The sequence below is a fragment of the Sycon ciliatum genome, chromosome 5, assembly GCF_964019385.1.
Source record: "Sycon ciliatum chromosome 5, ocSycCili1.1, whole genome shotgun sequence".
Lineage (NCBI taxonomy): Eukaryota > Metazoa > Porifera > Calcarea > Leucosolenida > Sycettidae > Sycon > Sycon ciliatum.
In genome coordinates this window covers 14,442,627-14,466,239 of record NC_088647.1, presented here as the reverse complement: position 1 = coordinate 14,466,239, position 23,613 = coordinate 14,442,627, and the positions used below count along the sequence as shown (strand labels likewise).

Here is a 23,613-nt window from a genome sequence, read left to right as displayed (position 1 = left end):
GGCTGATCCGCGCCAAGATGACAGCCACCACCAAGGCCAAATTGATGGATGCGCGCTTTGGCTTGAAGCATGGTACGAACCCAGTTTACGTAAACCACGATCTAACTATGCAACAGCGAGAGGCCCGTCAAAGTCTCCTGCCGAAGTACGAGCAGCTCCGTTCACAGGGTGTGAAGTGTTTCCTTCCCCGTGATAAAATCCTACTGAATGGCAAGCCCATTACAGAAGAGAAGATCACGCAACTCTTGATGGCCCCAGGTGAGAGCAGTATGCAAGGATAGGATCCTCTGGGAGCTCCCAATCAAGTAAGAAGTAAAACCCCAAGTAATATCCACTCTGCATTTATCCTTAAATACTCTGCCCATGACCCACTTGTAGTAGCACACATAAATAAAAAAGCCTCAGATACAAAACTCATGAAATTCAACAACTATTGTCTGACCATAAAGTTCACGTCCTATGCATTACCGAGTCTCCCCTGGACTCCACTGTTAGCGATGCTCGCCTTCACATAACCTAAGTTCAACGTTTTCCGCTGTGATCGCACTATACATGGTGGCGGTGTCTGCATTTATGTTCATTCTCACTTTGCTGGAACCGTAATCCAACGATCTACAGGATCCACTGTAGAGATATTAACTGTTCGTATCCGTCTTGCTACCAAGCCACGTGCAACAGACATTAGTGTGTCCAACTTGTATCGCCCGCCAGTTGAGCTCTGAACTTGATTTAGCCCTTCAAACTCCGAATGCATTAATCCTAGGCGACTTCAATACTGATGTCCTCCAGCCAATGACTCCAGGATATCGCCATCTACAGCGTGTCTGTGCGGAGCATCACGTCAGAAATCATGGTTATCACTGAACCCACTCGTTTAGCACACACTTGCCTAGATCTTGCTCTGGTTACCGACGGCTCCCCTGTAGTCAAGCCGGAAGTAGTCTCAATGAACGGTGTTAGTGATCACGATCTCATCATTGTCCAATGTGCCTATCAAGGCCTTGAGCCCATTCCTGCGCACACTCACGGGCTGATTCAGAAGCCTGCACCCCATTCAATGTATTTCGACCAATGTGGCCAGGAAATCAGTGAAAGTTTCAGAACTTCGAAGTCGCCCACCAGCCTGGACGACGCACCTTTCCAAGTGTTTGAGACATGTTCTGGACAGAAATGCCCCGATCACTCAGCTCAAGGTGTCTGGATTTGGCAGGCCTCGTCGGCAACCATGGGTTACGCCACACTTGAAAAAGCTTCTTCAGCTTCGAATATACTTGCACAGGAAATTACGAAGGAACCCAACCGATGGCCCCTCCTCCAGCAGTACCGGGCAGCACGGCGCGAGGGAACCCTCTTGAATAAGAAACTCAAAACAGAATACTACGTGAAGGTTTTCAAACCCACAAGCGCAACCCCAGAGCCCAGTTGCAAATCCTGAACAAGCTTGCAGGACGAGAAAAAGTAAAATCCTTACCTAAGGCGACTATATCTGACCTGGCAGCCACATTCGCAACAGTAGTTTGTGATCCTGCAAGACAGTCTGAACTTGTTCTACCACATAAGTCATTATACGTAGCGTGTAGCGTCTCTCTGACGTCACTACCTACATTATACGTAACGTGTAGCGTCTCTCTGACGTCACTACCTACATTATACGTGACGGCGTAGCACTACAGTCCATTTCAAAACTATAGACGCGTAGTGTTTTGCAAAAATCGATGGGATTTATTTAAATATTAATAATTTAGTTTTTCTCCAGATTCCGTCTCTGCATCGCTTCACAATTCTGGCTATATACTTTGTTTTCGCTACAATTGAAGTTTATTTTTAGGCCAGGTTTTCCGGTTTTACATGTAATTTCTGTTTTGAAGGGTTTGACCAGTTTGTTTTAAGGGTTTGACCAGTTTGTTTCGGATTTTTGCTCCTGCTGAGACAGTGCTGCGCCCAGACCATCGCGGGTGCATTTTTGTACGGGTCCTGGTAGTCTCATGGTTTCGATCTGTGATTTCCAGTACAAGTGTGGGGCATTCGAATCCCATCACGCCTCCTGCCTTTTTTTCTCTTCTTTTCTGCATGTTTTGGATCTTGTTGGGTGAAATACAGCAGAGATGATAATTATATTTTCTCTTTTTGATTTGATTTGAGCCTCCCTGTTCCCTTCGCCTGACACAACGAGTGACAGTGGTTTCACTCCCGCCAGTTGCAAGGTGAGTTCGACGACGAGGATTTCGGATACTCAAGCGTCAATCAAAATCCAGCTCTTGTTCGAAGAAACAATGAACACGACTAATCATATCTTTCTCGACATCACTGAGATTCTTACGGGCCTTGGAAGCCATTACAGTCAGGTACTCAGAAAATGCAAGCAAGAAGAAGATTCATTTGAGACTTTCATTTCTTTTGAGACTTTCCTCAGTATCCTCACACCTTTTCATTTGCGACTTTGCGTGTTTTGCATCTTTTGTATTTCCCGTGGCGACGAAGAAAAACCTGAAAAACACATCTGAAAACCAGAAAACACTCATGCAAAACTCACGGCTGTAGTGCGCTACAGTACGTACGGCTCGTACGTATGAGTTCACGCGTCTATAGTTTTGAAATGGACTGTACACATGACCTTTTAGGTAGCACGCACTGCATGTTTGCACACGTACGTCATACTTTCTCATTCTGCATATTCCTTCCTCTTCATCACTGTTTCACCTGACTCTCATGTGCCTCACCTTTGTGTTTTCCACTGACCTTGATGATGTAGTGTTTGACTTATTCTTAGGTACTTGTTCCAATACACATTAGAACACCCTTTTGATGTTAGGCATTTCTCGCATACATATCTAATGTAGAAAGGTCATATTCGCTCACCTCTCCTAAGTTCTGTTTGCATCCTAACACTCCTGCCAAACAGCATTCGCCAGATAACTAATGGAACAATAAATTACCTAGCATACTCTTCCAATGCACTCTCTATCCTATAAAACTAGCTCTTCATTTTCCATTTCTTCATTCCCGACTCCTCCTTCACCTCCTCGTAAATTCCACCTGTTTACTTCCTAAACTTAGTTGTCAGTGACTTCCGTGCTGTTGCCTCCAGTGTGATCTTCCACACGCACTAAATTGGTGACCCCGAACATACAACTGCGCCACAGCACTCGAAACGCTTGTAAGTACCGGTATGTCTTCCTCTGATAGCAACGCCGAAGGTTCCGGAGTACAGGTCAGTTTCGGCGGCGCCCCCGCCAACTCTCCCGATGTTCTCGCCGCAGCGGACAATCGTGTCGATGCCGTCCACCTCAAGCGTCCGCCATATTGGGCTGCGGACCCCCAGATTTCGTTCGCGCAGGTGGAGGCGTACTTCGCGACGCGCCACATCACGTCGCAGCTTACGATGCTTCAGGTGGTCGCGCACAGCCTCGAGCCGCAGTATGCCGTCGAGGTCCGGGAGTTGCTCCTCTCCCCGCCAGCGGAGACACCCTACACGGTGCTGAAAGGGCTGCTCGTCCAATGGACACAGAAAAGCGAACAAGCCCGTTTGCGTGAGCTCTTGGGCACAGTCCGACTGTACGACCAGCCCCCCCCCCCCCCCCCCCCAGCAAGATGCTCCGCCGTATGCAGCAACTTCTTGGCGAGCTGCAACTGGACGCAACACTACTCCGGGAGCTCTTCGTACAGCGCTTGCCCGCTCCAGTCCGGTTCGTGCTGTCCTCCACGCCTGCATCGCTCGGCCTCAGTGAGCTCGCCACGATCGCTGATTAGGTTATGGAATCTACAGCCCCCACCGTGTCCGCAGTCGCTACTACTTAATGCTACCAGAACAGCCGCACATGCCTCTGCCAGGCCAGCGTGCAGTGACGACCTTTCTGAGTTGCGGACTCAAGTGTCACAACTCGCAGCTGCTGTGTAGGCCCTCACCACTGCTTCACCACATCACCCTGCACGGGAACGGTCACGCGAGCGCAGCTGGGATAGGGCATCCTCACCTCGCCGCCCTGGTCCCAGGCAGTCACGGTCCCTATCCCGTGACCGAGATGCGGAAGGGCGGTGTTGGTACCACCGGCGGTTCGGCTCCGCTGCCCGCTCCTGCCGTGCACCATGCTCATACAGCTCGGGAAACACCTCAGCCAGTCAATAGGTACGACCACTGTTACTGGCTGCTCTGCTACTGGTCGTCTGTTCCATGTGCAAGACAAGCGCTCCGGCCTGTCTTTTCTGGTGGACACAGGCGCCGCCGTCAGCCTGCTCCCGCCATCTGCTGCACGTTCCTTGTGTCTGTCCTCATCCCCGGCTGTTTCTGTCTTTGCTCCTGTTCTCCAAGCTGCCAACAACAGTGTCATCGCTACGCATGGTCAATGGTCATTGGAGCTCAACCTCGGCCTGTGTCGCACGTTCCGCTGGGTTTTCGTGGTCGCTGGTGTCCACTGCCCTATCCTTGGAGCCGACTTCCTGGCCCACTTCGGTCTCTCCATTGACGTCCGCAATGCGCAGCTCCTGGACGATTGCTCAGGATTATCTGTCTCTGCTATTCACGCTGCTACCCCAGTGGCTCGCCTGGCACCGGCCAATCTACTCGTCTCATCCTCCTCCAATCAGTACTCCGCTCTGCTCTCCGGCTATCCTGACTTGGTCCGGCCGACTAATGCCAACTCGCCTGTCAAGCACGCCGTCCTGCACCGCATCGTCACTACCGGCCACCCCGTCCACGCTCGGACACGTTGTCTCGCCCCGGACCGACTCGCCATCGCCAGAAAGGAATTCCAGCACATGCTTGAGCTCGGCATCATCCGGCCATCCTCCAGCTGCTGGGCATCACCTCTCCACTAGGTACCCAAGAAGTCTGGCGACTGGCGCCCCTGCGGAGACTATCGCCTCCTGAATGCCTCGACCGTACCTGACCGCTACCCGATTCCACACTTGCAGGATTTCACGGCTCACCTCCATGGCACCACCGTCTTCAGCAAGATTGACCTCGTCCGCGCGTACCACCAAATACCGGTCCACCCTGATGACATCGCTAAGACGGCTGTCATTACGCCGTTCGGCCCGTTTGAGTTTGTCCGTATGCCCTTCGGTCTACGCAACGCCGCCCAGACCTTCCAACGCTTCATGAACCAGGTACTCATCGGTCTCCCGTTCTGCTTCCTCTACCTAGACGACCTCCTGATCGCCAGCGCTACACCAGAGGAACACGAAGATCATCTCCGTCAAGTCTTCCAGCGTTTGGTCGACTTTGGCCTCGTCATCAATGTCCAGAAGTCTGTCTTTGGAGTTCCCTCCGTCGACTTCCTGGGGCACCATGTCAACTCTACTGGCATCTGCCCATTGGCTGCTCGTGTGGTCGCGATCCGTGCTTTCCGACAGCCCACCTCCATCTGCAAACTGCGTGAGTTCATTGGCATGGTCACCTTCTACCACCGGTTCCAGCCTCAGCTCGCTGCCAAACTCGCCCCGCTTCACGCCCTCCTAGCTGGTCGACCGAAGAAAGCGGGTCCGGTAGCCTGGACTGAGGATTCTGTCGCCGCATTCAACGCTGTCAAGAACGCATTCTCAGAGTTAGTCACCCTGCATCATATCAACCAGCCGGCTGAAGGTCGCCTAATGACCGACGCCTCCGACTGTGCCGTTAGCGCAGTCCTGCAGCAATGCGACTCCAGCGACTGGCTCCCCATAGCCTTCTTCTCACGGAAGCCGAAACCCGCTGAGACGCAGTACAGCACGTTTTGCTGTGAGTTACTCGCTATCTACCTCGCCGTGAAGCACTTTCGCCATTATCTGGAAGGTCGGCAATTCCATATCAGTACAGACCACAAACCCATCACTCATGCCATCAGCCGACAATCTCAAAGCCACAGCCCTCGTCAGCTTCGACACCTCAGCTTTACCTCTGAGTTCATGGAGTCTAGGGCGCGTTTGGTTGGTACGAACTAGAACAGGATTCACCAGAACAGCGCGTTTGGTTGGGACTGCACCTGTTCTGGGTCGGCCAGAACATGTTCTGCTTGCTCGGGCCTCGAGGCCGGAGCAGACCGAGCAGTTTCACTTTTTCACAGTGAAACCTGGCGGGAACATCGATTTTGTTCCCAAATGATCACGTGCATACGCTTTTGGGTTGGACTCGTCGTACCGTACAAAGTGACCATGGTGACCCATACACATTTTGAAGAATGCACCAAGTTTGGCACATTTTTCCACAAAAATGTGCTCTGTTTCTGGAGTACCGTTTGGTTGGCATGAGGCTGCTCCATCTGCACCAGCTGTTCGATCCTGTTCTACATCGTACCAACCAAACGCACCCTAAGGTTCATCGTCACACCTCAGCTCCACTGTCCTCATTTGGCCCGCCCGACGCTCGGTTCTCACATGTCCGTCCACATTGACATCGTTGGTCCACTGCCGCCATCCAACGGCTTCACGTATCTCCTCACTATGGTCGACCGGTTCACTCGTTGGCCGGAAGCTGTCCCAATTGCCGACATCACCGCAGAGACTGTCGCTTGTCAATTCCTCTGCACGTTGATAGCCCGCTTTGGTGTTCCTACTACAGTCACTACTGATCGTGGTTCACAGTTTGAGTCATCACTCTTCACTGCTCTCACCCGCCTCCTCGGTACTAAACGCTGCCGGGCCACGGCATATCATCCCGCAGCCAATGGTATAGTCGAGCGATTTCACCGCCAGCTTAAAGCGACACTGCGCGCCTCTACTAATCCTCAGCGATGGACTGAACACCTTCCGCTCGTCCTGCTCGGCATCCGCTGCTCTGTGAAGTCGGACTTCAATGGTAGTACTGCTGAGATGGTCTACAGCTCCACTCTCCGCCTGCCGGGCGACTTCTTCGACCCAGTCCCGAAGAATTCCCCGATCCAAGCTCGTACGTGAGTCGCCTACGTTCGTTCCACAATGGCTACCCTCCGTCCTGCAAGACAGCGTGACCAGCCACCTCAGCATGTCTACATCCCGGATGATCTGTCGACCTGCACTCATGTCTTCAGCCGACGCGACGCCGTCAAGAGACCGATGCAACGTCCATACGATGGTCCATACCCGGTATTATCCCGACAGGCTAAGTTCTTCACTGTCGACATCAGCGGTCGTCATGACACAGTCTCCATCGATCGCCTCAAGCCGGCTTACATGGATGCTAGTCCAACCTCTGTCACCAGTTTGCCCACCGCCCGTCCCGCATCACTCGCCTATGAAACGCCCCCCCCCCCCCAGTACTACCCGTTCCGGCCGCCAAGTACGCTTCCCATCCTACTACTGAACTTGCATCTACATCTCCTTGAGTCAATCTCTAATGCTATGTTTTGGTTTTATCGTTCACTCCATACTAGTCCGAAGTCATTCACTAGGAGGGGAGCTCTGTAGCGTCTCTCTGACATCACTACCTACATTATACGTAACGTGTAGCACTACACGTGACGTTTTAGGTACCACGCACTGCATGTTTGCACACCTACGTCATACTTTCACATTCTGCATTATGCCTTCCTCTTCATCACTGTTTCACCTGACTCTCAGGTGCCTCACCTTTGTGTTTTCCACTGACCTTGATGATGTAATGTTTGACTTAGGGGCCGTTTACATGAGGAAAATATTATTATTATTATTATTCACACATATCCGCCGGATGAGTACGTGTGGCCCATGCACCATGGGGCCCACGAATACAAACCAGCATATGTTCCCTCAGCAATATAAGCAAGCAAGCAAGCAAGCAAGCAAAGATAAATGAGAGCCCAGGCAGAGAGATGAGGACATAGGCAACGAAAACAGTTCCAAAGCGTAGCCAGGGCTGAATGTGTGCATCTGGGTACGACAGTTAAAGGGGCACTCCGGCTTCATTTTCGACGCCGAGTTTTCGATGCCAAGACGAAGGTAGGTGAAAGAGAAGACCCCTCGAACAAGAACGAGTCTCCAGAAGCGATCGAGTCGAGCAGGAAGACGACTTTTGAATTTCGGCCGAGCGAGCGCTGATGACGTAATGAGGGATTAGCTTGCCAGTGGAAATGCATCTGCGCACATACATTTCACACACTTTTTGGCCAATTTTCAATCGAAGAAGAGGTTGTTTGCTATGTTCTCCCAACGCCGTGAGCGATCCCGTCTTCTATACCCTTCCAGGTACCCTGAAGGTCCTCCAGAGGAGAATTTATCTCCATCAAAGCGTTGTTGATCCGCTAAATTCGTCTCGAGACATATTCACCCAGTGCAGTGCTGATAAATGTAGAATGTTGAATCTGTGATAATTGTCGACGATGGAGAGAGAGGCTGATAGCCGCTGTCGCAGGGAGAGTGAAGCTGCTGGAAGTAACAACAGAGAGCCCGTTTGTATCACCTGAACAACCAGACTTCAAAGCAGCTTGACCAAATCGGAGGATGCCTCGTTGCTTATCGTGAATATTACACCGACATGAATTACTACAAGTATACTGGTGAGTTTTTATCTTGTTTTGTTCGTATGCTAGTACCCTGGCCTGGAGTTCTCGTTAGCAAATTCCTATTCCCTGGCGTTTTCTAAACATTCCGTGTAGGACTGAATACGTGATCAAGTATTCCGATTTGGGTAGATGTGGAATTTGGACATGTATTTTATTTAAAAAAATATTTTCCAAATAGAGCGTTTGTAGAGAAATGGTTGCCCAAATACAACAAAATTTATTCTGCAGTTCTACAACTAACTTGTACTGAAATCCAGTCGAAGTAAAGATGATTCTTCATGACAGTTGGGGTCAATGAAATCTGATCCAGGCATAACGAATGGTGACGCCTGCCACCCCGAGAACGAATGCCCATTTGGTGGGGGATACCAAAGTACTCGAAAGTAGTGCGTGTTTCAATGTGGCATGGAAGTTTTATATGATCTCTGGTCAATGCAACATACGATAGCCATCATGAATTGCAGGCCTCGAACGCAACTCCGACCCGAATTGGCAGTTCCCTAAGTTAGATGCTTTATAATTCCATGGCCCCACCTGTAGTTATAGAGGGTTTTTTTGCACATTATTCTTATAGTCGATAGGTTTATACTGATGGCCACAAACAACGGCAGTTCAAACTTCACTGATGTGTTCATGAGCTGAGAGATTTCTCTGCACTATTTCTGTTGTGCACACAGGTCTGTCCAATATGCATTGACCGTATTGGGTATGGTACCTGAGAAGGGAATCGCTGGAGCCACAGTCCAACTATACATTCAAGAAACAGAGAGGAGCCATCTTTGCAAGCTGATACCTGATGTGTACCGACAGAATTCTCACGAGATAGCTTACAGACTACGCCTGGTGTATACTTCATAGTACTCCTTCGACTACTGTCTAGAATCAAGTCGACTGAAGCAAGTTCAAACAACTCTGGCTTCAAACGAGCCGTCGATTAGACAAACAAAACATTCTCTCATATACTAGAGCACTCTGACAACTCACGACCTATTCCTAACGATTGCCACCGCTTATAAATATGTACAGTACTGATTGGAATGTGCTCACAATCTCAACAATCCAGTGCTATAATTATTTGAACTATGTGTTCCTTCCATAAATGTTGTATCCAGATATAATCCACAGTGCTGCAAAGTTTCAGAGTTCTCAGGGTATCAAACAAAATTATTTCAAATACAGTGAAATAGTTCGTGGACATTATAGCGTAACTTGTAGTTCCCTGGTCCTTTTCTTTGCTATAAATTCATCCTTTGCTCTCTAGCCACCGGCGAGTCCAACAGTGAAATTGTTAGTTCCTATTTATGTGGGTATGTGGGGGGGGGGGGGGGGGGGGGGTGAACATATTTCTATATAAGGGACCTGCAACTGTAATACCACAGTACAGTAGATAGCAAATATGTAGAAAACAGAAATGCATGTTCCCATCATTGTACATGGACGGGCGCAGCAGGCCGAAGCTATCAGCCAGAACAGGATTTACAATCGCCTAGAGATACTTGAGCTATTCCAGTATTCTCCGTGAGCTGTCCCATTCCACAATGGTTCATGCCACCATTATTTCTGGTAGTATCCATGTGCATAATTCCAAGAACATCTCGGATTCTTCAGCAATTTGTGCCACGGCAAAAGACAACGCTTGACTCGGTCACTGGGGCTGTCAAACTTCGCATCACAAATGAACTTCAATTTCTCATCTGGTTCAAGTATATGTACTGCCATGACTTGACCATGCTTCATCCACAGCTGGGCGAAGATTGTGGCGTTGAATTCCATAGCGCACCTTCTTGCTGCCATGCAGGAATATGTTGAGAGAAGTGAACATATTTTTACTAAAAAAACAACAGCCACTGAAGAGGATAGCATTAGCAATAGCCTTGGGTGAATTTCCTGCAGGTACACGTTGTTGGTAGGACAACTGGTCGGTCTCCATATCGTCAAGTTCAGAAATCACCTGTACTACACATCTTGTAGAAGGGGCTGATCGAAAAATTTTCTGATCATAAAATTCACTAAACTGAGGGCGAGACAAATAGTCAGTACTCCCCGATTCCGTCTAGCTGCTTTGATCAAGTGATGCTAACAAGCTCCCCGTTGTTACTTCCAGCAGCTTCACTTTCCCTGCGACAGCGGCTATCAACCTTTCTGTCCATCGTCGACAATTATCACAGATTCAACATTCTACATTTGTCAGCACTGCACTGGGTGAATATGTCTCGAGACGAATTTAGCGGATCAACAACGCTTTGATGGAGATAAATTCTCCTCTGGAGGACCTTCAGGGTACCTGGAAGGGTATAGAAGACGGGATCGCTCACGACGTTGAGAGAACATAGAAAACAACCTCCTCTTCGATTGAAAATTGGCCAAAAAGTGTGTGAAATGTATGTGCGCAGATGCATTTCCACTGGCAAGCTAATCCCTCATTACGTCATCAGCGCTCGCTCGGCCGAAATTCAAAAGTCGTCTTCCTGCTCGACTCGATCGCTTCTGGAGACTCGTTCTTGTTCGAGGGGTCTTCTCTTTCACCAACCTTCGTCTTGGCATCGAAAACTCGGCGTCGAAAATGAAGCCGGAGTGCCCCTTTAATACGGCTAGTGCAGCTGTACAGAGCGGAGCAGTAGCATGAACATACAAAAGTGCCACAGCAGCAGCCAAGAGTGCGCAAACACTAAAAAAGAAGATCAGTCCATGAACAAATTTATTGTCGCCACAGGTAGACATTTCCGGCAAGAATGCATGCATGCTGCATGCGTGCACACGAGTAGGCAGGCAAGCATGTCAGGGGTAGGCGTATTATTATGGCCAGGCTAATTATTATTAAACAGTGCTGTTTCGCAATGAATTCCATCGGCATTTATCATGCGCCACCTTCCGAAGCTGGGCTAGGCCAGCTCGCGACAGAAGCACAAGCCCCAGCTTCTCCCGACAATCCAGTGAGAGAGTTGTTAGCAGTGTTGTTCTTGGTTGAGGAAAATTAGCCCGGGCTTATTCGACTCGGGCATATTTTTCAACCGTTTACATGACAGTTGTACGGGGCTGAGTTCAGGTGAGTGCCTGCGAGTTCTGCGCGCATTTTATTTTTCAAATCGCACATGAACGCAGTGGTAAATGTTCGTGTCTGATGAAATTTGGATCAAGAAGTGCCAGCTCAGGCTTCTACTGCCTTTCCAATGGTCATTTATTTTTCGAGAAGGTGAAGGATGGGCTAGGACCTTCCACTGGACAAAAATCAGAAGAAAACATATCAAGAAATAAATAGAAGAGACGCACTGTCCACGGCCACATTCTCTCAGGTTCACGAGGCAAAATCGAAAAATACGGAAAAACTCGCTTATAAGCCCAGGGCTTATATTCTTGACCGTTTACATGACAAAATAGGCCCTGGGGGTTGGATAAGCTCGGGGGTCAAGGGTAGGGCTAGTTCAGCTCGGGGCGAGCTGAATAAGCCCGCCTGACCATGTAAACGCGCGCTCTAAAATGACCATGGCCAGCAATCGAGGACATCTGAGAGTTGTAATTTTTGTACTCCTCCGAGGTGTGATTTTTGGCGTGCTGGGCCGAGCACAAGGAAGCCATCTGCAAAAAAACTGCAGAAAATGGTTGTTGTTTGATCCTTTGGTGTAATCTTTGTTTCTAGTCGAAGCTAGTTGCTGTTTGGAGCAGAAACGCTGAAATTGACTATTTTCTGCATGTACTCATACATGTACTCATGTACTCAGTCATGCAGTCTCACTCGTATTTTAGCTCTTTTTCTGGAATGGATGCTGCTCTGCGCCCCTTGGTGAACCTTTCCTGCGCTCGTGGAGCAGCTGAAAAGGACCACTGGTATGTCTGGTTCCTGGTTTGAAAGTGGAGACTCGACTTTTGTGCCTTGAAAAAGGATTAGAGAGCGATAAAGGTACGTCTGTGGCGTATTTTTGAGTGCTCCTCGTACATTTTTGATCGTGATAGAAATTCTCAGACCAAAGTCAGACCAAAGTCAGCGCGATGATGGCCGTACAGTTTTCTTGTGGATTTTTTAGTTGTTTCATCTCGTATCTATGTCAGTATCGTGATGGTGAAGTGGAGAGGGTGATTTTCTTCCTCTAGGCTTCGTTCGGCCGACTTTGCTTCGTCCTCGTTGAAAAGTGATCCGGAAAAAAAGGTCGATTCGAAAATTTTTGTTGATTTTCAAAGTACGTGGTGACATGCGATTGCTGGCTATGTGGGTGACAGATCAAGGCGGGCTTATGGTAAGCCTAGGGTTGAATAAGCCCGAGCTTATTTTCTCATGTAAACGGCCCCTTATTCTAAGGCACTTGTTCCAATACACATTAGAACACCCTTTTGATGTTAGGCATTTATTGCATACATATCTAATGTAGAAAGGTCATATTTGCTCACCTCTCCTTAACATGATCCAGCTGTAATATGAATGGTCGTATTAATTTGATTTTTTGCTTCCTTGTAGGCCGCTGGCACCCACATTCAATGACCTAGAAACTTTGGCACTGCTGTGAATACTTTAATCGCAAAGTGAAGATTCACGGCGACAAGCCCCGAATTTGGAGATAGGTTATTTTCAGCTTTCAGCAGCCCTGGGCGAGTTATTTAGAGAAATGTGGCTTTTTTTCTTGGTGCACTTCCCTAAGTCCAGCTATACGCCAAGATCAGGTTGGTTATTTTTCAGGTTTTGAGCTTCAAACGGGAAAAAGGTGAGAAATTGTCAAATTTTGACCATATTTGACCACCTGTCAATTTTAATGCACCTCTCTTTAACATGAACCACCTGTAATATGAGTGGTCGTATTGATTTGATTTTTTGCTTCCTTGTAGGCCGCTGGCACCCACATTCAATGACCTAGAAACTTTGGCACTGCTGTGAATACTTTAATCGCAAAGTGAAGATTCACGATGACAAGCCCCAAACTTGGAGATAGGTTATTTTCAGCTGTCAGCAGCCCTGGGCTAGGCACCGGCGGATTATGCCCGCGAAATCATGGAATTATGCTATCATGGATTCTCGCATTATGCTCGCAAAATCCTCATATTATGCTTTGGCACGCGGGGATACATATTCACTTTGTTGTGCTTATGGAGCCTCAAATTTCGGAAAATTGTGCCTTTTTCATACTTGCAAGTGGCCATAAGTACAACAAATACATGAGTTTCCCCTTACCAAGGTGTCCATGCATGCTAGAGATCAACATGGAAAAGAGAAAACATTACTTCTTCTATTCATTAGTTGACTTCTTTTGTTGTGAAAGGTTTTTCCTTACCTTTGAAAACTGTCATGTTCAACTGTCTTCGTAATCGTCATACTCGTCCAACCGATGTCACCCTAACCCTGCGAATTCTCATAATCAGCTCATCTCTCCCGTAGCTCCAGCTCTCCTTCCATCATTACCGAACATCAACTATACCTCAATTTTTTTTTAATTATTAGAGCAATACCCATAGCCTGCACAGTCATAGCTGCTAATATCCAGACGTCATGACTTCGTAACAAGCTTACAGTCCATTTCAAAACTATAGACGCGTAGTGTTTTGCAAAATTCGATGGGATTTATTTAAATATTTTTAGTTTTTTCTCCAGATTCTGTCTCTGCATCGCTTCACAATTCTGGCTATATACTTTGTTTTCGCTACAATTGAAGTTTATTTTTAGGCCAGGTTTTCCGGTTTTACATGTAATTTCTGTTTTGAAGGGTTTCACCAGTTTTTTTCGGATTTTTGCTCCTGCTGAGACAGTGCTGCCAGACCATCGCGGCGCGGGTGCATTTTTGTACGGGTCCTGGTAGCCTCGTGGTTTCGATCCGTGATTTCCAGTACAAGTGTGGGGCATTCGAATCCCATCACGCCTCCTGCCTTTTTTCTCTTCTTTTCTGCATATTTGGATCTTGTTGGGTGAAATACAGTAGAGATGATAATTATATTTTCTCTTTTTGATTTGATTTGAGCCTCCCTGTTCCCTTCGCCTGACACAACGAGTGACAGTGGTTTCACTCACGCCAGTTGCAAGGTGCAGGCCTTGACGGATTATGCTAATATTTTCTCGAAATTATGCTTTTTGCATTGCTGAAAAAATTGCAGAATTATGCTATTTTTATGCTAAAAGTTATCATATTATGCCGCATTATGCTCACATATGCTGCTAATGCATAATGGTTCTGTGCAAAATAACAGGGGATTTTTTTTGTAGAGGGCGTTGTACTGTAGTAGCAAAAGTTCAACGGGGTCAACGCACCGTCCGACCTAGCTACGACCATCACTGATTGTAGTGGACTGGACATGTTATCAAGGGAGTCGTAAACCTACAACTTCCTAACGCATCTACTTGTACTTGTACTTGTATAACATGTACAGCTGTATGGAATTTGATGCGAATAGGCGGATTATTCCAATTTATGCGATTCGTATGCAATTTGCCTCGAATTATGCGATTATTCGATTTTGGTAGGAATTGTGCGAAAAATTATGCTAGCATAGTCCGTCAAGGCCTATGTATAATGGCAAGAGTACATAAACCAGAGTGTGCAACTCGGGATGGTTCCTGTGGGAGCGTAATTCATGCAGTACGTCATTTCTGACGCCATGGTAAGCCACAGGTACGGTGAAAGGTTGCGCAACCAGTCGCGGTGGTGCAGGTCACTGAGGCTGCGTTTACACGGAGACGAAACGAAATGAAACGGAACGAAAACGGGCTGGCCTCGAATCGTTTTCAAACCGTTTACACGAGAACGGCAAATCGTTTTGAACCGTTCACACGAAAACGGAAAACGGGCGATCAGGCTGGAGTTAGCACGTGCTGGCTTGGCGCAAGGGCGGGAAGTAACACGTTAGTTGGAGTTGGTACGTGCTGGTGGTCGCAAAGGTCAAGTATATTTCCCGCGAAATATAGTCCAGCGGGGAATGGTTTCCATGACCGCGCTCCGTTTCCAATCGTTTTCACTGTTTTCACCGTTTACACGAGAACGAAAACGTTTTGAAAACGTTTCAAAACACTTTGAAGTGCGTTTCCATTTCGTTCCGTTTAGGTATCGTTTTCGGGCGTTGTCGTGTAAACGATAGTAGTAAACGCAACGATTTCGTTCCGTTTAGGTCCTACTTCGTTGTCGTGTAAACGCAAATCGTTTTCAATCGTTGTCGTGTAAACGCAGCCTGAGTTTGTCCTGATTTCGGTTTTTGGAAACGGATAGCCTGGTGAATTTACTTGTCAGCGGATGTATGCAGCATACGCAGTCACACAAAAACACCGAAATCCTAAAACAGGACAACCAAAATCATGCAAACTTGGTTGATTTCCGGTCTGTGAAACACGAAAATTTGATCTGTACGCAAGTCGCGCTTGGCTGACCTCACCAGGGTGACGTAGTGCACGAACTGCGCTGTTTCAGATCTGATATGTACAGTTGCACACTCTGGTTTATGTACTCTTGATAATGGTTCTGTGCAAAATACCAGGGGAATTTTTTTGTAGAAGGCGTTGTACTGTAGTAGCAAAAAGTTCAATGGGGTCAACGCACCGTCCGACCTAGCTACGACCAGGGAGTCGTAAAATACCGGTATTTTACGACTCCCTGGCTACGACCGTCACTGATTGTAGTGGACTAGCCCTTTCCCAAAGATGCCATAATTTTTCGCAACTTATGCTTTTCGCAACCGTGCCAAAACAAGAGCTAGTTGCTGAAATCGCATCCACATTTTCAGAAAAAGCTCAAAAGTTGCTAATATCTAAACCTAGAATTGGAGAGTTCTACAGTCCATTTGAAAACTATACACGCGTAGGGTTTTTGAAATATTTCAAATTTGGCTGGAACTTTTTGAGAATAGTTTTCGGAATATTGCTCAGGATCGCTCCACAATTACTCTCATATAGTTTCTAAACGATTGGATAACAGACGCCCAATTTGGAAAAATATATGCACAAAGTGATCACAGATTTTATGTGGTATAGATGCTGGCATAACGGTTTTTACCTAGGTACGCGTCTATAGTTTTGAAATGGACTGTAGTGCAAAAAACTACACAAAAGGGAGTAGAAATAGCAGAACTTACGGTGCATCGACAGCAAACTCGTACTCGTAGTCTACACCCGCTCCTGCGGTGAACCACCACTTTACACAGTGCCAGTAGCCTGTTGCATGTACATGTATCCTACATGTACATCATTCCAGTGCAAGGAAAAGGGAACTATTACCATGATTACTTCAGTGCACATTATCATAACTACCGTTGATCTACTGTTTCTCTGAAATCAGTCTGAAGCCTGTGAAGGCAGGCGAGAAATGAGCGAGTACGAGTTTGCATTTGTCCGACATGTAGTCGGTGAGTCGTTGACTTGACCGTTTGACCCCATGCCATGGCGCCAATTGCGCTAAGGTTGCGAAAAAGTTGCGAAATAGTTCGCGAAAATGAAGAAAGTTGCGAAAGTTGCGAAGGTTGCGATTTCTTCCTAAACAACGAAAAGTTGCGAAAAAAGTGGCGAGCAGCTTTGGGAAAGGGCTATTGCCACTGGACATGTTATCAAGGGAGTCGTAATTTCTCGTAAACCTACGACTTCCTGGTGCATCTACTTGTGCTTGTACTTGTAGAACATGTACGACTGTATTGAATTATTTGATGCGAACAGGCAGATTATTCCAATTTTATGCGATTCGTATGCAATTTGCCTCGAGTTATGCGATTATTCGATTTTGGTAGGAATTATGCGAAAAATTATGCTAGCATAATCTGTCAAGGCCTAACCAAGAGTACATACCCGGTAAGTTCGTCATAACCCCCCAGAGTGTGCAACGCCTGATCCAGCTCTTGGTCGAGCGGAATCGGATCTTTGCGACATACACATCTGAGGGGAACCCGGGGAGTCGCGGGTACTCTTGGATCAAAAACAATGGTGCCCTGCCTCGTGACCCCGGTCATTGTACTATATAGTAGATTGCCCCCGGGGTCACTCTACTATATAGTACTTTAGGGTTTTACGTCGGGCCCTAGACGACGGCTACTTTGGCCAACCGGACAATGAAGAAGTTGTGACCAAAGAGAATGATTTTATTTCTTGCGCATGCGTTTGTAGAATGACGTAATACTTAGTGAGTCAGGTCGCTACAGTACTCCCCCGCCAGTGGTGAGGTCGGGAGGAGCGAAGCACGATAAACAAGAAACAAGAAAGAGAAGAGAAAGGAAAGCGCAGCATGTACAAGGCGGAAAGACAAAAATATAATAATATGATACATATGTACAGGCGAGAGCGCTGCGTGTATGAAATTTGTTTGAGACGTGGCAACAAAGGCCGAAACAAAATCAAAAATGCAGAAAGCGGAAATGAGAGAGATGCATGACAGAGGCGGGTTAACATGTCAGAGGTGTGTTAACGTGACAGAGGTGGAGAGCATGTCAGAGGCAGAAAGAAAGAAAAGAGGAAATGTACGCGTGACAGAGGAGTGTTATCGTGTCAGAGGCGGAAAGAAAGGAAAGGTACGCGTGACAGAGGAGTATTATCATGTCAGAGGCGGCTGCATGTTGCAGGCTTGGCGGGATACCAGCAGGAGCGCTGCACTGGGGCGAGGCGTGCCGACTGAGGCGGGGACAGATGGAGGCGAGCGCAGCTCCATGGGGTCCGGTGCCGGGCGTGTGCCTGCGTGCGTGCACAGTGAGTGAGCTGGTACGACGGGTGGAGGTGGCCAATTTCCAGCTTGAGGCCAGGACGAATACGGACGACGACGACTGGACGATGGGCCGTGGCAGGATAGCGGGGTATCCAGGTGGGAGGGTGGCAGGGGCCACAGCAGCTCCGAGCGCGAGGCGGATCCAGTGGTGGTGAGGCTCAAGTTTTACGTCAACAGCCGGCGATTGACGGGTTCCCGAGAGTTGAGGCGAGCAGGAAACTGCGGCGGGCCGAGCTCAGGGATGGCATGCTCAAAACTCCGAAGAGCGCAGCGTCGGGGGTCACCAATTTAGGGTTTTACGTCGGGCCCTAGACGACGGCTACTTTGGCCAACCGGACAACGAAGAAGTTGTGACCAAAGAGAATGATTTTATTTCTTGCGCATGCGTTTGTAGAATGACGTAATACTCAGTGAGTCAGGTCGCTACATGCGCTTACAACGATCCCCCTCGGTGATGGCTGTAGCTGGTTTAAAGTTCCGAAGGTACCGGTAGTACCTATTCTCATGGCGACACTTCGACACAAGCTCACTCCTTTTGTTGAGAGAGAGGTGCTTGGGTGCTTGCGCGATTGCCAATTTCTCTGCCAGGCACAGGTTGCACCTTTTGCTTTTGTTGCTCTACCACTCGGTATTGAGCACTCTTTTGGACAGCCTGGAACCTCTCTGTTTTAATATCAATGCTAGGCCTTGACGGATTATGCTAATATTTTCGTGAAATTATGCTTTTCGCAATGCTGAAAAAATTGCAGAATTATGCTATTTTTATGCTAAACGTTATACATATTATGCCGCATTATGCTCACATATGCTGCTAATGTATATGATGGTTCTGTGCAAAATAACAGGGGAATGTTTTTGTAGAGGGCGCTGTACTGTAGTAGCAAAAGTTCAATGGGGTCAACGCACCGTCCGACCTAGCTACGACCGTCACTGATTGTAGTGGACTGGACATGTTATTTAAGGGAGTCGTAAACCTACGACTTCCTGATGCATCAACTTGTACTTGTACTTGTAGAACATGTACAACTGTATGGAATTTGATGCGAACAGGCGGATTATTCCAATTTATGCGATTCGTATGCAATTTGCCTCGAATTATGCGACTATTCGATTTTGGTAGGAATTATGCGAAAAATTATGCTAGCAGAATCCGTCAAGGCCTAATCAATGCACCTATCACACACACAATAATCCAAAAGGAGCAAGGAGCACACAGAAAACGCAAAGGAACACTGAACTTGCAAACTTTCTTCCAACTCCAAAACAAAAACAATCCAACACAAGGTGGGATGTTCATGTCTCCTAAAGAGGAAAAGTGCGCGACCTATGTACAAATGTTGTGGACTTTTCACCACATATTCCCACAATCAAGAGTACATAACCCCGGACTCTTGCCACAATCCATAATGTCCACGTGGAATCTGTGGTGTAAACTCCATCCCTTTCTACCTGCACGTGCGAAACGACAAGTCTGGTGGACTCTGTAGTAGAATGACAGGGGGCAATCTACTATAATAGAACGACCCCGGGCATTGTACTATAATAGAGGGACCCCGGGGTCCCTCTACTACATGTATAGCACAATGCCCGGGGGTCCATCTGCTGGGGGGTCATTCTACTATAGACATACCGGCCTTGCGCTGGTACATGTGTGGAGTCGAGTGTACGCATGACATCAGAAGATCCGATTCCGCTCGACCAAGACCCTATGCAGAGCTGGATCGGCGTTGCACACTCTGGGGGGTTATGTACTCTTGCTACTACCGGTACTGGCGGTACATCAACTCCACAGACACGTGACACAATGAACGCTTCCAGCCTATGGGGCTGTTAAGTGATGACGTCACAGTTCCTTCGATACGCATAGCAACGATCCCACTGGGGACAAACAAAAAAAGCGTCGTCTCCACCGAACCAGTTGTCAGTGGCAACATAATTATAGGAATCGTGTACCGGTACATTTCTTCGTTTCTTCTTTGCTGTTTTCAGTGAGTGTTTTGTTTTCTCTTTGTCCTTGATCTCGACGGTGTTGTCGTGCTCATTACCTTACTGAGACGTCTCTTGTGACTGTAGCCAGTGTCACAGAGGATTTTATTGGCGTGACGAGCTAGATCGCCGAGATCAAGCGTGAAAAACGCTCTGCATTAGTAGCTCCTGTAGAATGTCTTCTGGGATGGCGTATCCATGGTCAACAAAGCCAAGGTGCAAGACAGCATAAGAGATCGTGTAAACGATGTGAACTCCAAAAGGTAAGCTCCTGAACAAGTGGAAAGATATGTGTATTTACAAACTCTCTCTTCATCCATTGCCGCTATGCATTGCATTTTGTCTTCACAGATAATCTGGACAAATAAATTATAATAATTATTGTAACTGGAGAGTGCAATCGTGCTTGGGACCTATCCCAATGTCATCACATGGCTGTGGTGACTAGTGTATACCTGGGAGAGTTTTTCCTCAACTGAGATGGAGTGTAGGTGGATGGATTATGAGAAATGCGAAGATGTGGAGTAAGTTGTGTCGAAGAAATGTGTAATAAAATATAATTTACTTTACACTCAAACATACACTGTACATGTACATGTAACATCATGATAATGATTCCATTTTCATATCTCCGCAACAGGTACGCCATACGCACCGAATACATGGTCTGTGTGCACGCGCGCGCTTGCGTGCGCGCGTACATGCACACACTCTCATGCGTGGCCGAGTTGGCCGGATGAACAGACACGCATTTGCACGAGGTGTCCGTCATGTCATTGGAATGCTGTACTTTATAACTTTATTCCAAAATAATATGTCTTGCCCCTGTCAAATGGAGTTTGTGTCTATGCTCAGCGGGTATCGGGCCATGACGCCACATTGCAGTCCGTGCTGGAATTAAAATAGCACTTCATGGATTATTTTAACTAATTTCCTTTGCGTTTACTTTGTTGAGCCCGTAGTTTCATTTCTGTGTTCTGTTATGATAGACCTCTGGAAATAATCAGAGTGGATGTCATTTTTGTCATATGTGTGTGCCTTGTGCAACAGGTTCAAGGCTAGATGCACTTCACATTCGGCGTGCGATCTCGGCGTCTGGGGCCTGATAACGTCGTGGTTGGATGCATAATCATAATCAAGGATGATACTACTCGGCACACCAATGTACATGTCAATGTAATTTATACTTTTTCAGAGCTGCACTATTTACGTCTTGATGCTTACTTCGGTGCTAGCGTGTTTCCCCCGGATTATTTCTATCATCATGCGTGTTCTTGGGCTGAGCGAGCACATGCACGAGTGTGCAGCTATAACCCTGTGTATCTTTGGTTACACTTTGTTCTGCAATGCATGTACCTTGTAACAGTATGTGCTTGCACTGCTTTGTGTGGCCTGCGTATGTCAGGACTATTCAGTGCATTAGACCCAGGTTGGTTTGGTTGCCGGATGATCTCTTGTTGCGTCGCTCTGTGTTTTGTATTCATCATTTTTTGGGCTTGAGAATTGAGCTGGTGTGCGGTTCCCAATATGAAAACATCATGCTGGTGCTCTGTGTTTCGATTATCGACTGTCCGAGCAGTCACGATTCTTTACCAGAACGGTCAATACTGTAGTCTCTTCACGTGTTTGTCTTTTTGTGTTTTCGCCGGGGGAATTAGCGGTGATGTTGCACATAGAAGGGCAGTGTTGCATCACTGGACGACCCTGCCTCTGCATCTGACTTCATTTCCCCAGGATCTGGTGCAGATACACCAGACAGTCACTTTCTGTAAACACGCAAACGGCAAAAGAAGAGATCCCGCAAATCAGGAAAAACCATTGTGGAAAATATCGAGTAGATCATACACCATTCAATAATCTGGAGTAATGACAGTGAGACAAACACTTCAGTGCTCTCTCTCTCTCTCTCCATCCTTCCAAAATACTCTGTAACAATTCCCTAGAATTATTTTATTTTATATTCTCAGGATATCATTCTGAACATAATAACTTCTTCCATGGGTCTTCAATCACCACGGAGGGCGAGAATATATCTAAGTCATGCAGTTTACGGGAGGTGCGAGCTGTCATGGATATAGAGGCTGATATATTGTGCCAGCGTGAGGGCAGAGACAGAAAGAAGACACTGATTTCTTGAACAACTCACCTACATATAATCGAATCCACAGGGAGCGCTCGTACTTTGATCCATCAGGACGCGAAGAATCTTCAAAGCACTCTCAAACACGGTGGGCAGCCAATTTCACAGCCATTATAAAGGCCCTCGACGACTACAGGAGATTTGTAGAGGAAAGAACAAGGAGTAAAGAGCGACAACAATCGCTTGAAGAAAAAGCAAAGAAAAACTGCTCTCTCTCCAGTCATTTAGATGCTGTTACCCTTGACAACTACATGTAGTTCCATCCAGAGGACGCGACTTTTGTTTGTCCCCGGTGCTCTCCGTTGCTATGCGTATCGAAGGGGCCGTGACGTCACACTTAACAGCCCCATTATTATGTTAGGTTCACGATTTCACATATGCACGCACTCGCACACTCGTACGCACTCGCACCCTGGAACTCACCTTTACAGGCGCGCACCAGGGAGTCGTATTTTACGACTCCCTGTATTTTACGACTCCCTGGCGCGCACTCACTTTCACTCTCGTACTCACCTTTTCAGGCGCGCACTCACCTTTACTCTCGTACTCACCTTTACAGGCGCGAACTCACCTTTTTGGGCGCGCACTCACATTCACTCTCGTACTCACCTTTTCAGGCGCGCACTCGACGTACTCACCTTCACAGCCTCGTACTCGCCCTTGTTGCTTTTCCTAATCTTTTCTTTCTGCCTAGGACCATATCAGGGAGTCGTTCCGGTAATTCACTGAATCCCTGGCTTGGACTACATCCAGGTTGGGTCGTGTATGACGACAAAGACAGTGCACCCGACAAACGCTACTGATGTACTATTAGTCTATTACACAGCAGCACAGTAGCAAGAGAGCTACCTCGGTCGACATCAGTGGACGTGGACTACGAGTGGATGCGACCGCAACAGTGACTGGAATAATGGGTGATACGTTTCATGGACCGAGCGTATGTGGGATGACTGACATCTTGAACACACTGCGTTGGGGGATGGTGCGGATGTCGCTGGGTAGTGCGTTCCACAGCTTGGGAGCGGCAACAGAGAACCTAGCCTGACGTGACCAGCGCGGCTTGCGGCGGGTGGTAGAGGGGACGGCTCGATACCGGGACGCTTTGACAGCCAAATTTGTATAGACCCAAACCGATCATCAGCGTTGATTTTTCACTCGAAATAATGTTTGTGGAAGGAAACTGGCATGTTGAAGTTTGCTCTGGGGCCAGAGTCAATCGAACTGAGCCACTCCTTTGTGTTGACCCATTGCCTCCAAGTTGCCCAATTTTTCGCTTCAAAAAAGTTCAAATCAGAGGTGGCTCCAAACCGGACACGTTTTAGAGTGCACGTCAAATTCACTCTGGGTCTGAAATTAGGTAATTGCTATCGCTCCACGATAGGTGTTTGCGGATAATGCCGGCATTATA

The 23,613-nt window shown here is 47.5% G+C and overlaps 3 long non-coding RNA genes across 3 annotated transcripts; 2 read left to right on the top strand and 1 right to left on the bottom strand.

Moving 5' to 3' along the window:
• The first annotated feature begins 7,749 nt into the window (after positions 1–7,749).
• Positions 7,750–9,692, top strand: LOC135817734 (uncharacterized). Its single transcript, XR_010553578.1, has 2 exons — positions 7,750–8,426; positions 9,110–9,692. It is a non-coding gene; the product is annotated as an uncharacterized LOC135817734 (long non-coding RNA).
• Positions 9,693–9,744: 52 nt separating this feature from the next.
• Positions 9,745–16,709, bottom strand: LOC135817735 (uncharacterized). Its single transcript, XR_010553579.1, has 2 exons — positions 16,470–16,709; positions 9,745–11,650 (listed from the first exon to the last, which is right to left on the bottom strand). It is a non-coding gene; the product is annotated as an uncharacterized LOC135817735 (long non-coding RNA).
• Positions 16,710–20,031: 3,322 nt separating this feature from the next.
• Positions 20,032–21,670, top strand: LOC135816623 (uncharacterized). Its single transcript, XR_010553418.1, has 3 exons — positions 20,032–20,328; positions 20,417–20,589; positions 21,116–21,670. It is a non-coding gene; the product is annotated as an uncharacterized LOC135816623 (long non-coding RNA).
• The last annotated feature ends 1,943 nt before the right edge of the window (positions 21,671–23,613 follow it).